The sequence below is a fragment of the Cygnus olor genome, chromosome 1, assembly GCF_009769625.2.
Source record: "Cygnus olor isolate bCygOlo1 chromosome 1, bCygOlo1.pri.v2, whole genome shotgun sequence".
NCBI lineage: Eukaryota > Metazoa > Chordata > Aves > Anseriformes > Anatidae > Cygnus > Cygnus olor.
The window spans coordinates 205,842,902-205,857,509 of NC_049169.1; the positions used below are offsets into that span (position 1 = coordinate 205,842,902).

The following is a 14,608-nucleotide window of genomic DNA, read 5'->3' on the forward strand; positions in this document are numbered from 1 at the left end:
ATTTATTTATTTATTTTTGTGGGATTCATTTTCTGCTGCTTTAGTTCCTGGACAAACTTATCGAGGGAACTGATAAGTGTTGGTATGAGGGGGAAGGGCAAGACCGTGGCAGCGCTGTCGTATAGGTGCAAAGGCAGGGCAGACGTGGTGACCTGTGTTATTTGCCTCCCTTTTGCCCGTATCTACCTGCTCCACTTAACATTTTATGTCTGTACGTCTAGACAGCGTGTTCTGAGCAGGCAGCCTCACCGTGCCCGTGAACGTCCATGCCATCAAATCCCTCCTCTTTGTCACGAGCACTGAGCAGAAAACTCCTCTGTTAAGTAGGGTGACAAGTTTCCAGCGAGCCTGGGATCGCGGGGAGAGCGGACACCGATATCCCCGCGGTATAAGGCACGCACGTCTCGCCTCGTGCAGCCCAGGAGCAGGGCAGAGCCCATTTTTCCTTCTCTCCTTTTTTGGATCTGCAGGCACACACGCTCCCTCGCACGACGGAGCCGGCACGGCGATAGTACGGTGCGATATGAACCGCAGGAATTGAGTCAGCGCAGCGCTGCGTGGTGATCTGCTCTCCCTGCCGGGCTGCCACGCTGCTGGGGTGACCGGGAACGATTTATTATGGCCTGGGCCAACCCCGCTCTCCCTCCTTGCACCCCATAAAGCCGCCGGGCCAGGGGCTGGGCACCCAGCTTTGCGCCAAGGCTGGATTACAGCTCCAAAGATTTTTTTGCAGGGGTGAAGCTATGCTGGGAACGTGTCCCCCTTCCCCCAGTAACTAAGAAATAAATCAGGAAAATAAATAATAATAAAACAAAAAAAACCCACAACTTTTCACTGCTCGGGGGGAGGGAGGAATGAATGAAGGGGATGAATAGGGGGAGGGAATAGGGGGACCCTGCCCCTCCCCCAGCCCCAGCAGCCCACCTTGGAGGTAGGGGGGTGGTAAATATATACAAATAATAAAAAAAACCACAACTTTTTAGCCCGGATTGCTTGGGGGGGGGGGGGGGAGGGAGGAATGAATGGGGAAGAGGAATGAATTGGGGGGGGGGGGAGGGGTGAATAGGGGGACCCTGCCTCTCCCCCAGCCCCAGCAGCCCACCTTGGCTGTAGGGGGAGCGTCTTAGGGGGATTTTAGGGGGGTGGTAGTGGGGCGGGGACCAACCCCCCGGAGCCAGAGGCAGGGACAAAGGCGGGGAGGGCGAAGGGAGGCGGCGCCGGGGCGGCCGGAGGGCGGCGTGGGGAGCGGAGCGCGGCGGGGCCGGGCGGCGGCACCTTGCAGCGGGCAGGAGGTGAGTCCTCTCCTCCCTTTCCCACCCGGGAAGGGTCGAGAGAAGGGCTTTTTATTTGTTTTTTTTCCTCTTCTTCCCTTGTTTTTTTTTTTTTTTTTTTTAGGAAAGGGGAGCCCGTTCCCCCCGCCCCCCCCTCCCCCCCCCCCCCCCCAGCCCGGCTCCCTCCTGCCTCCCCGGCTCGGTTGTTTAACAAAGGGGTTTGGCTCCAGCCCTGGGTTGTGCAGGGTTTTTTTTGGGGGGGGGTGTTTGGGGCAGAGGATGGGGAGAGGGAGCTCGGGGTTCAGCCCTGGGGTTTGTTCAGCACCCCGTCCTGAATGGGGCTGGAGGGGGTGACCCCAAAGAGGCGAGGAGCCGAACCCATGGGGGGGGACACAGCACCTTTGGGGTCTTTTGGGGGTGAACAGGGATGAGGAGGTGGGAGTGTGTGTGGCCTCATCCCCCCACCCCGCTCCACGTGCGTGTCCGAGATCGTGGCTTTTTGCCATTAAAGTCCTTAAAAGCAAAGCTGGGCTTGGGATCGGGGCGTAATTCACACTGGAAGGGACCTTACGAGGTCTCCAGCATCCCGCTCGGGGCTTCTGTCCGTGAGCGGGACAGGAGGGACCCTGCGGGATGGCTGCCACCTCTGGGTGCTCTTGGGAGAGCCCCAAGGACGAGCTCCTGGAGCTGCAACTCTCCTCCCTTCCCTGTGTCCCAATCCCCAGCTCTCCCACGCCTGCAAAATCCCCGTTCTTGCTGCTTTTGTTGTTGGGCTCGAGCGATCCCGATAAATGGGGAGAGCTGCCTCCATCCGCCTGCGTGCCGTGGTGCGTCGGCTCCTGCTGAGCGTCGCTGCCTCTTGATTCACACCTCACCTCCGGGAGTTCTTCTTCAGGAGCAAGATTTATTAATAAATAGATGTCAGGACCTCTCTCCTTGCTGGGGACTCGGTACCGGGTGGAAAGCACGCACTTTATGGGGTGATGAAGTACACGGCGTGTCTCCACATATTGTATATTATATAAAGAACAAGTGTAAAAGATGTTCAGCCGAGCTTTTTAAAGTGAAAGCTAGGCATTGCAGCTGGGTGAAATGGCTGTGTCGGGCACGGGCGGAAGGGGGATTTGTTCTCTTTGCTCGCAGTTCACTCTTTGTACAGTGACTCACGGCTGCCTCTCGCCGAATTGCCTCCCCTTTTCCCATACCTGGTGTTTCCTGGTGCTGCACCGCTCTGACATCCTTTAGTGGGGGTCTCGCTCGCGGCTTTTTAGGATAAGGCTGGCAAAAACTCCTCCTGGCGGAACAATCCGTGCGGGTGTCCGCTTAGAAATGACTTTTCCCTCTGCGTTTTCTGGGGATTAGTCAGAGAAGGCAAGCTTGTCTCTGCAGGGAGAACAGGCAGCACAGAGGAAACGTAAATGTGGCCGAACGCTGAATTTGTTAAGCTGAGGATTGCCCCTGTCTCTTATTCTCCAGCTGTGATATACAGGGCAGATAAGTTGAGGGTGCGAAACTCCAAAGCCGGGCGGGCGTTCAGCCTTCCTGAGCCCTGGGGGGAGAGGCTGTTTCAAAGGAGGTGATATAACTACTGCTCTTGGACTGGGAAGTGAAAGCCAAGGGTAAAATTGAAGAGAAAAACGCTCTTTTGTAGCATGACAACGAGAAATCTTTGAATACCGTGTGCGCTGGTTATTGCTCAGAGGAAAAGGGGAGGAAATGTGAAGCTTTCGGCTCACGCTCTTCATCACGGGGGTATTAGAAGAAACGTGTGACAACCCATGTGTAACTTCCACGAGTGAAAATATATTTTGTGTTTATTATGGTTTTGACTGACTTGTTTGCCATAGGCTGAAAATGCTAACTTTTTTTTTGGCCTAAAAGGTCAAAGAACTGTTTGATTTCTACTGATTCTTGTGGATCCTTTTCCAGGTCTGTGCAGAGCTTTCCTCAGCTTTGACTACAAAAGCATGAATTTCACCCAGTTTGCTAACTCATTTTTTTTTTACTCTAAATATGAGTGATCTTTGGTGTGGCTTCTTTCTCTCTTTTCTGCACCTGTCTCACTTCCTAGGTGTGGGACATCTCGTAATTTCAAAACCGTAGCTGTTACGGCCCAGTTTCTTTATATTTTAAGGGTGTGCAGAACCACCTAGGGCTGAAGCAGGCTTTTCTCAGCAGCAAAATGCAGAAATGATCGAGAGCTCCACCCTTCAAGTGATCGGGGTTTACAGTTCATCCTGTCAACCACAGCTGATAAGAGAAGCAAGTGCACTTTGTAAGGAGCCTGCAAAACAACCCCTCTGTGTGAGGAGGTGCAAGAAACAGGCTGAGGCTGAGCATCTATAAAGAAAACACGTATTTCTTTAAATCTTAGTCATTAGACCTTTGACACATACAAGGATATCTCTTGTTGGCTTGTTAACCTCTGTGGGAAGGCAAAAGAATGTTGTGTGCCAGATTTGTACTGTCTGAGAGCCCTTTTTTCTGTGCTGGGCAAGGAGCTGGGCTCGCATGTTCGGCCTGTGCAAGGAATTGGGGAGAATGTTCTGCTTGAGGTTGACACTTGCTCGTACGGAGAAAATTATTTGGGCTGCTTCGTGTGTGCCCTTGCACAGTTCTCACCTGGGGGAAACTGCTTTGAACCCCTGTTCCCGGAGATGATGGGGTCCCTTCAATCCAGTGGGAGCAGAACTGGGACCGTCAGCAGATGCTCACTTCTGCGGCATGTAAAGCCAGCGCGATCGATTCCTCCCTTCTGAGCACGTGATGCTCTTAGGAATGGCTAGCTTCAAAACCCCTGACGCTACCTATGCTAACCAAGCTTTTACTCAAACTTAAGGCCAAGCTTGAAATTCCTGAGCATGGGTGCTGCTGCGCGTGGCACGCGTAGATGGGGACACTGGGGCTGCGAGGGGCAGCGCTGGCGACAAGGGCTCCTGGCTTTGTGCAGGGGGAGATGCTTATTTTTGTCCTCTCCTTCCCTGGGCACATCCTCAGAGCCGTCGATGCAGCCTGGGTCCTGCCATGCTGTGATTTTCTATTCTATGCTGTGCTCTGGCTCCTTTTCAGCACACGGCAGTGGCTGAATGTCACGGTTTGGGGACCCTTCGTGGGAGTCCCTTGATGACAGTATCGCTGCTCAGAGCTCTCTGTATCATCCGTAGAAAGGAAAAAAGGCCCTTTTAGGACACGCTGTGTCTCATCCTCCAGTAGGCGTTTTAAAATAGGTCAGAGAGTTGCACTCTAAAAATGCTGATGGCTCGTTGTACTCGTTGCCTGCTGTACCGCCGAGCGCTGCGGTGTATGAGGCAGGTAGCTCAGGGGAGCTTCTCTTACCCATCTCAATCTGGAGATGCACCAAATCCTCTGCTGAAAGCACTGGATTCTCACAGCTTTCCTGAGTCCCCTTCTTTTTAGCAATTGTTTGCTTGGGCTGGGCGAGGGGAAACAAAAAAAAGCCACCTGATTAAGTGCGTTTCCAGGGGAATTTGATGAAACAGTGGAAGCATTGAGGTCTGGTTTATGTACCGATATACTTCTGGTAAATTGTTTGGGCTGTGGAAGAGCTGTTTAAACTGGCAGTCCATGTGTTCTGGCTTCCTGTCATATAACCAACGATGGCCATTCTCTATCTCTTTCATCTTGTCTGAGACAGAGGTTAAACAATAACTGTACTTCCATGGTTTCTTTCCATCTTGCCATCCGTGCTCTTTGGACCTGCTATAAAGCCAGTTTATTTCACCCTTACCACCAGTATTACTGCCTTAAAGTCACTCTTCTTCCTACATCTAGTCTAGCATCAGTGAAGTCACGAAGTTGCAAATGATGTGTCCATTTATCATCTCAGGTTTAAAAAAAAAAAAAGAGAAAAAATTGCTGATGGGATAGAAGTAAAGTCCTGTTTGGGGAAAAAAGGACCAATTCAGAAGATTGCCGAAGCAGTAGACAGGTGTAGTTTCTGAAAAGGAAATAATTCCTCCTACAATAGTCCTTTGTGATCCCGATTAAAGTATAAGAGGCATGGCACGTGATAAATTGTGCCTGCCTTGAAGTATATGACACAGAGCTGCAAACATCTCCTTGATCTTGGCCTTTAGCTATGGGACTGCGAGCAAACCGAGTGGCAAATACGCGTTGTGTACAAGTAGGGCATAAAGCCCTGTTCTGTGTTTTGTTCTCTTCTTTTTCCATAAAATTAGTTCATACATGTAATCTAAATGGATAATGGGGGAGGAAAATAATTACTATTTGTATTGTATGTGTTCTAGGGGCAGGAAGAGTCACCTGGGTTTACCCTAAAGCGTTGTCTCCTGCTCGTATGAGCTTGATGTACGTACTGTCCACAGTTTCCAGGTGATGTAAAGTCACGGCATTGCATGACTTTACAGATGGCAGCAGATGGAAGGAAAATCAAATACAAAAGGTTAAGACACAGTTTGGCCAACTGGCTTCTTAAGGAGTAACAGCACCGCTTTGGAGCTACCTTCTGCGAGTAGGGCTTTGAGCTGTCAGTTCTTGTAATGACTGTAAGTTTCACAAAAGTATTTTATATGATGGCTCTTTTGATGGAGCACGTTCCTTAGGGCTTACATCCTATTCATGAAACAGGAGCTGGAGTGAGAAATATCTTTCACTTGAACTGGTGTCTTACTGCAAATGTTCTTTCTCCTCCTTTACCTACAGAAAGCTTTGTATAACATGAAATACATTATTGTTTCTTTAGCATAAAGGATTTCCAATATATTTTCTGCACTAGCACATTACATTCTCTGCTGATCTTAAGATATGAGTCTCTTGGCCACTTAACTCAAACTCCTCGGAAAAGTGATTCCTTTTGTAAAAAACGGATTTATTTTCCCAGCTATCTGTAAGTGAACGTTCCTCAGTTTCACTCACAAGTTTAATTTAAAGGCTTTGTGCCAGGATGAATCTATCATTTGCCTTTAGTAGGTATTTCAAGAATGTCTTACTTCAGTCTTGCTTTGGGGAAGCTACGTCAGAGCTGAGTGTCGACTTGTGCCCGTCCGTAATTCAGACTTGCTTGGGATGAAGGATAAACTGGTTTCCTCCACCAGCAAGCAGGGAAGAGTAGATAGATCCTTGTGTCCCAGTAAATCCAGTCTGTGCTACTGAAGCTACTGGGTTTCTTTCAGCTCAAGGCCCTGTTCCTTTGCCGCATGTGTTTGGGGCCATTGCTGAGCTCTGTAACTCTCTCTGTTGAGGCAGAAGGAAAAAAAAAAATGAAGCCAGGCTTATAATGTATCCTTTGCTTATTCTAGTTCATTAAACTGCTCACCTGAGTCTTAACTCAGACGTTTCTTCACAATAAAAGATAAATTTAACAGCTGCAAAGAGCAGGGAGTACATAGCACAAAAAGGAATTAGCAGCAAATGGGCACGTAAGAATTTGAAATGCAATATTTATTAGTTCATTAAAATTAATAAGACACTCAATTATAAAATATCCATTACATTTTGCAGTTCTGGAAATAGAACAATTTCCATGTCCTTATCCTTTCAGGAACACCTCACTCAAGGCGAATTTTAGCATCATTTCCTTTGCTAACCACAGAATGTGTTAACTCTTACTGTAGCCCAAGTTTGTCTGCATTTTATTTAGTAAAACGTTGTTTTTAGTAGACCATTGTTTCCAATAAACTGGCAGACTTAGTCATAGTATGTACTGGCTAAAAGTTTTTTAATTGAGAGTGGGTAATTCAGTATATCACTGAAATAATGACTCTATAGTTAAGGTCAAAAGGCAGATATTCAAACACTGATCAAGTTTTAGAAAATCAGACAAATCTATTTAAAAACAAAGCATATCAAGGGAAACTTAAGCTCAGGAACTCAAGAAACAAGTTTGGGAAAGGGAATGTTAGTTCATAAAAAGGAAGTGTGTCACATTTTTCTGTATTATTCAGAGATATGTTATATATCTGTTATAACACAGAAATGTAGTTTTCAGGCTACAGATTTGTTGCTCTTGTGGAAGTTTAAATGACTTTAGGCTTAATTCCCAATGTGAATCTCTGTTTTTGTTTTTACTATGTATTGTACTTTGTTCAAATAATCTCTCTAATAAAGGATTTCCTGGAGATGGTTTGAAGCACTTGACTCTTGGCACTTTTTGCTGAAATGAGAAATTGCGGTAGGAATACTGGGTTTCCGTGCAGGAGTGGGGTGGAGGAAGATAAAGACATGAAACAAAGACCCTGGAGTGATTGTTTAGTACAGATTCTCTGAGGGCTGTACTGAACGGCACTTTTAATGGATGTGGTCACCGCTAATTTTTTTTTCCCACAAACGTTTGATTCGATTGTATTGCTGGACTGCCCAGGAGAGCTAACTTTCCTGCTGAAACCACAAAATGCTAACCACAACTTAGAGCTCACATCCCCGTTTGGCCTTGCTGTTGTGCTCGTCTTCGGTCCCGCTTGGGAATAAGATGGGGGTTCAATTTCAGCCTTGCTTCTGTGGCATTGCAACAGATGATAATGGGAAAGCTCTGGGAGCTGAGCTAAGAGGGGCAGCCTGGAAATGGATGGTGATCATGCTCCATAACCCTTCATTTAAAGCATCCGCTTTCTGGTAATCAAACTGCTGAGGTTCTTTGGTAAAATGCATGCATGTTGTGGGGGTGTGTTAAGGTGTTTGGTCTTTCTGTTAAGCTCCAAGCTTCTGGGGATGAGAAAGCTATGCAAAAATCTGTGTCACACAAAGGAGACTTCTCCCACTCTTATCCGTAGATAAAAATGTCAGAAATTGAGCCAAATGTTCCTTGAAGACTTAAATAATGAGATTGAAGCATGGCTGAGCCTCCAGTTCCTAATTTTGGGTGGGAAAGTGAGGGTGTCTAGTGCATCTTAACTTTAGTTTAGTATAAATTAGTCCTGCACAATCACCAAAATCTTCCCTGGGTAGCCTTACAGAAAGCCAGAGAGGTTGTGAAGGGATGAAGGAAGGGAGGAACTGCAACACCAAGTGACAGCAATTCTATCACAGTTATATTGATCTAATAAAAAAAAATCTTTTATAATTTCTGGCTCATCGAATTTCTCATCGTTGCATCAGCCTACATGTCTTGGTAATAAGGTGACAGGTAAAAATTGCAGTCTCTTACCTTACAAATTCTTCTCCTATGCAATTTTTGACTCTCTCGATAGCAGAGATAATAATTAAAAAGGCTGTACGAAACTCACGAGCAGCAGCAGAAGTCTCCTCCACTATTAAACCAGTGCCAAAAAGAATGAAAGAATGGGAACAGAACTACTTTTCCTGTCTGGCTTTAATCCCTAGCTCCCTTGTTCATGTTCATGCAGTCTAAACAAGATTTTGAAGACATTCGTATGAGCAAAATTAAGCTGATGCTGTATCTTGATGAAGCTGTAGCCTGGCAGTGTTGGACTGCTGTCTCTCCTTTCATATCTGGGAGCACTGGCAATCGTATTAAATGTAACTCGGTGTGTATGTGGGAACTAACTTTTCCATTCTTTCTGTATGTTTTTTTTTTTCACCCTCTGTTTCCATTCCTTAATGATGTCTCTTAAAGCCTGTCTTTTCTTTTTTTTTCCTTCTCCCTTCCTACAGTAACCTTGTTCGTCTCCTATCGGTCTTTGCTTTCCCTGGCCGCCATCGAGACTGATGAGGAATGGAGTCCTAAAACATCTGCAATCATGAAGATGCCGGGCACACGCAGATGAGCAGTAGGGAGGTAGTGTGTTTTGTCTTCCACCCCAGTAAGAAGCAGCTGCTTCAGGGCTTGGGAGGGGGATAAAGGTTGGATAGGGGGAAGAAACCTTAGGCTCATTGAGTTCCTCTATCAGGAAGGCAATTTTGCTGATGGGATACCTGGAAGTCTCTAAATGTGGGGATTTCATTCGGAAGGGCTGAGGAGGTGAGGGTAGGGCTGGGAATGGCTTTCTTTTTCAAGAAAAAAAAAAAGCAAAAAAGCTCAGATTCCTCCAAGGCTTTTCTGGAAGCCAGCAAGAAGAACACAACCGTTATATTCTTCTGTGTAGGCTGCCTTTAAAGGGAGGCAGACGGTCATAGGCAGCATTTGAATTCTAGGTTCAATAAAGGCACTTCCTCCAGTTAGACAAAGCAAAACAGTGTCAGTTTTTAGCATTAAACAGTATCTAAATGCTTCAGTGACTTGTCATCAAGTGACTCACTGCGCTGTCATAGTAGGACTTCTGGCTTTCACATGGAAGTGGTACTTGCTGAAACAGCATCCTGCCAGCTCGTGGTAACAGTCTCCCCTCCCAAAACTTGTTTCTGATTTACTCATCATGAAGAGGGGTTTTGGAGGGCCAGGGCAGGAGAAAAAAAGGCAAGTATAGGTTTAAAGATCAGATATCTCATTACCTCTTTTTGTTGACTTTCAAGTGCCAGCTTTTTCATTTGGTCTGTGTTTGTGTCTCTGAAATGTGTCCATGAGTTGCAAAAGAAAAACATTCAGAATTGATGAGCTGGCCATAATTGTAAGAGTTCAGTCATTTTCTTGGTCCAACCAAAAATATCTTTTCTTGTGTGCTATGACCACTTTTGAAGTTATTGTCTGTTTAAAAAAATGCTAATGTTGAAATGATCTCAGCTTGAGTTTTCTTCATCTCCTGCAGCTGATTATGGGATTGTAAGGATCATGATTTCTTTTTTTCTTTAAATAAAAACATCAGATTTATTTTAGATGCCCCTTGCTTTTTTAGAAACCAGTCCTTTTGTAATACTAGGTACATCCTGCAAGAGCCCTTCCTGCCATCTGATCCAATACTTATTCATCCTGGGACTTAGTCCAAATGCCACCAACAGTGCTTGTGAGAGCTGTTTTTTGTTGTTGTTATTTTTTTTTGTCACTTCAGAAAAATGTGGTCACATGCCGACATGTGGCATAAATGCATCAGTATGCGGTTCAGGAGATAGTGGTGATAGAGATTAAAACAATCTTATCCAAGCGGCAAGTGGCTTTATGCTCTTAACATCATAATTACTTCTGTCATCAAGCTTCATGTTTAATATTATAGTGCATGTCTTGAGTATCTGCTGATGTTCAGTTGCTCTCTGAATCCCACGCTGTTATTTTGGCTCAGTATCCAGGAGCAGTGACTTCAGCAAGGTGATCTCATCCTACTTGCAGTGTAGCTGTGTTTGGTTTTGAAGACTTGAGATCATAAAATCTGTTCCACCTGTACCTCATGTACAGGCGTAGGTAAATCCCCTGACATGTGTGATTTCTGGTCTGTCTTCTTCTTTTCCTGAGAATTCATGCACTTTGCTGGTGGGGCTCTTATTAATGTTTTTCTTTTCACTGGGATATCAATGGGGTGAGCAGTAGAAGGCTTCTACAGCTTAACTTGTGTGAGCTTCAGCATAAAAACTGTTTGGCCTCTCTGTAAGAGCTGTGATCCTAAATTTTCTAATGAACTAACCCTACAAATTCAGAAGGAAATAATCTGTGGTTGACTTTGCATTCTTCATGATTAACAGATTAGAAACTTGTGTTTGCTTTTTTTTTTTTTTTTTCCAGAAACCACCCCTCCCCTCCTCCCCATCTCATCACAAAGCTATAAAGGGAGGATGTGGCTGTTGGCAGCTGTTTTCCTTTTGATGTGGTCAACTAAAAATGAATATTAGAAGCATAACTCTGAATCTGCATTTTCTTGGAGACTGAGGGCATGATGAAAGGACAGGACAGTTCCCTCTCCACCTGCTGGAAGCGTGCTTGAGTTTTTGTGGGGGGCTGTGATCAGAGGGTAAAAGCTTGACACAGCTGAGCTCATTTAGGCACGCTGCCATCCAAAGGCAAGGGTGCTTGTCTCTTTCAGCACTTGGATGTGAGCTGACCTGGCAGAAACAGAGCAACATTAGTGAATCAGAGAATGATTTGGGTTGTAAGGGACCTTAAAGCCCATCTAATTCCACTCCCCTCAGCCCAGGCTGCCCCCAGCCCCACCCAGCCTGGCCTTGGGCACTGCCAGGGCTGGGGCACCCCCAGCTCCTCTGGGCAGCCTGGGTCAGGGCCTCAGCACCCTCAGAGGGAAGAATTTCTTCCCAACGCCTCCCCGAAGCCTCCCCCCTGCCAGGCTCCAGCCGGTGCCCCTCGTCCTGTCCCCCCAGCCCTGACCAAGAGTCCCTCCCCAGCTTTCCTGCCCCCCCTGCAGGCCCTGGCAGGCCGCTGGCAGCTCTCCCCCGGGGCCTTCTCTTCCCCAGGCCCAACAACCTGAATGTGGCTGTAGTGTAGTATTGAAGATCCTGGAGCTGTCTGTGGGTTTGAAACCTTGATATAAGGGCTGTAAGACATGAAGCTAGATCTGACGGCTTCTCAGGACTAGTTCACAAGTAACTGCCTTTTTAATCTTGAAAGAGCTCTCTTCTTTGAGGCACCTGCTGTGTGTAGCTTTTTATTTTTGTTATTTTGTTCTTAACTTCCTCTACCCCGGAGGTCTCTGAACCTGTACCACCTGCCCATCCAACTCCTGCTGGTCTTGCTTATGCTCAGTAGCTGAAAGTCCTTGGTACAAAATGGATTTTGACTTTCTGACTGCTTTTCTGTCTTTAATAAATACATTTGGGAGAAGGAGCTTGACAGAAAATCACAACTGGAACATAATATTTCTGCCCACTCCCCTTCCGCTGTTCTCTTCTGTTTGGATCCTTCTTAGATTCGTGGAAGCACAATGCTTGTAATCCCTGAATCCCTGCCATTTGGGTTGGAAGGGACCTTCAGGATCATCTACTTCCACCCCCCTGCCATGGGCAGGGACACCTTCCACTAGACCAGGTTGCTGAAAGCCAGCGAAGCAAGGACTTCCAGACTTTGACTAGGGAGTGCTTTCAAAATGCACGTGTTGGTGTAGCAGAGAATTTTTGGGGTTTCCTATTGTTTGCCTGCATAGTATCTTGTGAACATTATATGCTTTCTAGTAATCAGGTGATTCAAAAATGAAAGGATGCTTTCCACAACAGGTTATAAGGTTTCATCTGGGACCAAATGTCTTGTTGGTGTCCTGCTGAAACATTAATTTTAATCCAAGACAGAATTAAGTTGCTAATACTGCTGCCAGTCTAACTGACATTATTAAATAATCCTGATGGTGTCCTGTGCTCCTTCCACCTTGCAGTCCTTTGGTTCATAACTGAAGTGGTGTAGTGCAGGAGTCATCTCTTCTACAAATGATTTTGGCTTGTTCACTGAGGTGCTGGCATTCTCTGTCACCTTCCACCTAAAAGCTGTCCATAAAGCCTCCCAGGGAGAATACAACAACTATGATGGAGAGGTAAAGTGCTTTCTTCTGTAGTGCAGGTGTGAAGGGCAACACAGAAGCAGCAGGCACAAGGGTGAACAGGAAAACACAAATCTGAATAGCCTGAAATACGTACAGAGACTGGCAATATTTGTGCCATAGCCAGGATGAAAGCAAGGTGAGGAACTGTGCAGCAGGTGTTTGGTAAGATCTGCTGAACGTGAAGGAACAACAACGAAAAAAATCTGGTCATTTTTTTTGGTAACCTGGGGACATAACTCTGTTAGTAGCACGTGGGTTTCAGTGGGAACATTCAGGGACTGTCTTAGCAGCACTTTGAGTGCCTAACCTTGAGAACAAAAGTGGAGTGTTTCATGTGGTTACATACTAAAAGATGTGGGTAGGCATCTAGTGGGAATCCAGAAAGCGCGTGGGTGCTTGATTCCCTCGGAAGCTGCTGGGATTTGGCACATAAGCTGGTAAAGTATTTTTAAAAACTCTTAAATATCTTCTGAAAATTGGGTCTGATGTTGTTAATCGGTGTGAGTGGTGAGGAGATTTTTTTTTTCCTGAAGTAATTGCCATCTTTGATCCTTTTTAAGTTTTAGTAGGATGAAATTAAGGAAAAGCAACAGGAATGACTGTGTGGCTAGCGAGATTGGCTCAAAAGGAAGATAAAAACCTATATACGTGTAGTTTTATAAAGTGAGGAGGGCAGGACTGTTTATGGGCTTCTGAAAGGTACATGTGGCAAGGAATGGAGGGTGTGGAAGAAGGAAACTCTTGGTCTCTGCTCTGTGCGGGCAGGTAGCTCCACATGGCCTCATCTGAAAGGACTTCACTGACCTTGTGTTGGTGCTTGGGGTGTCTCAGGGACGTGCTAGTGACAAACAGAACTGCTTTAGTACTTCAGTCAGGATAAAACATGTAAAGTTGCAGTTGTTGGCACCCCTGACTGCATGACATCTGTCAGTGTCCTCACAGCAGCTTGCATAAAAGTTGTTTTCCATGACAGCCAGCCTCTCTGACGAGGAGGAGCTCAGATAGGAGCCACCCCTGCCTTAGTCCTCACTTGCTCCTGTCCCAAACTTGCACTGTCAGTGCTTGGATCTGCACCCTGTGTCGGAGGAGAGCTGGCTGCCATGGTGACCCACTTTAATCTCGACGATCTCTTTGTGGTATCTGAAACCTCCTGCAAGGGCCCGCCAGGAAGGAATGGGCAGGGTGGCAGCCGTGCCAGGGCACAGGGTGGTGTGAGGGGAGCGCGGGCCCAGCGGGTAGTCCCAGCAGCCTGCCTTGGGACTGCTCCCCAGAGTCGTTAAGGGCTTGCTTTTTATATCCATTAGGATATAGAAATTGTATTATCCATCGGCGTGTAATCTGTTAGGGGGTGCACCTTGGGGGGTGCATGGTGAGAAAGGTGTAAAAAGGTCTCTTGGGATTGATATAGCCCTGGCAGAGGATTGCTTGTATCAGTGTTAAATGCTGAAGATACTAGGGATGTTCCTACACCAAACACACCGTTTATAGCTGGTAGGTCAGAAATATAAAAGAAAATTAAACCAAATAGCTAAGTTAGATGTTAATAAGTCACCAGGGCTGAGTGGCATTCAACCAGAGTCCTGAGGAACTTGAATGTGAAACTGCAGGGCTGCTGCCCAAACCGTATCGTTTGTCACTGCAGACTGCCACTGTGCCAGAGGACTGGGTTTTTGCCAATGTAATTCCCATCTATAAAAAGGACTCTGGAGGGGATCCTGGGAACCGCACGCTGGAGAGTCATACTACCAGTTTTTAGGAATGGAAAAGTCAGAAATATGGAACACGGGGATAAATGTTTGCGGCTGGGAAAGAGTCAGTGTGGCTTCCGAAAACGAAAATCCTGCTGCGCTACCCCCATGAAGTTCTGTGGAAAGAAAGGGGTTAAAGTGGATGCAGTATATTTGGATTTTCAGAAGGCTTTTGTCACGATGTGAAGCTGCTACAGGGTTTGAGGAAAGGTTGTCTTAGTGTTTGAAAGCCACATGAATAATAGGAAGTAAAATACTGGGTATAATTTCGCTTTTCAGGATGGAAAGGGAAACGTCACCATGC

The 14,608-nt window shown here is 46.4% G+C and overlaps 1 protein-coding gene across 23 annotated transcripts in view; it reads left to right on the top strand.

The window, feature by feature from the left end:
- Positions 1-1,195: 1,195 nt before the first annotated feature.
- The window catches only part of LOC121063731 (serine/threonine-protein kinase PAK 1), a 113,848-nt gene continuing 100,435 nt past the window's right edge, over positions 1,196-14,608 (top strand). For 4 of the 23 annotated variants that reach the window (XR_005816173.1, XR_005816174.1, XM_040544494.1 and 1 more), the window contains exons 1-2: positions 1,202-1,292; positions 8,862-8,985. The gene's annotated coding sequence lies outside the window, so the exon portion shown is untranslated. Of the gene's footprint in view, positions 1,293-8,861; positions 8,986-14,608 lie in introns of all 23 variants that reach the window. The other 19 variants (XM_040544487.1, XM_040544486.1, XM_040544484.1 and 16 more) reach the window with 11 other exon arrangements.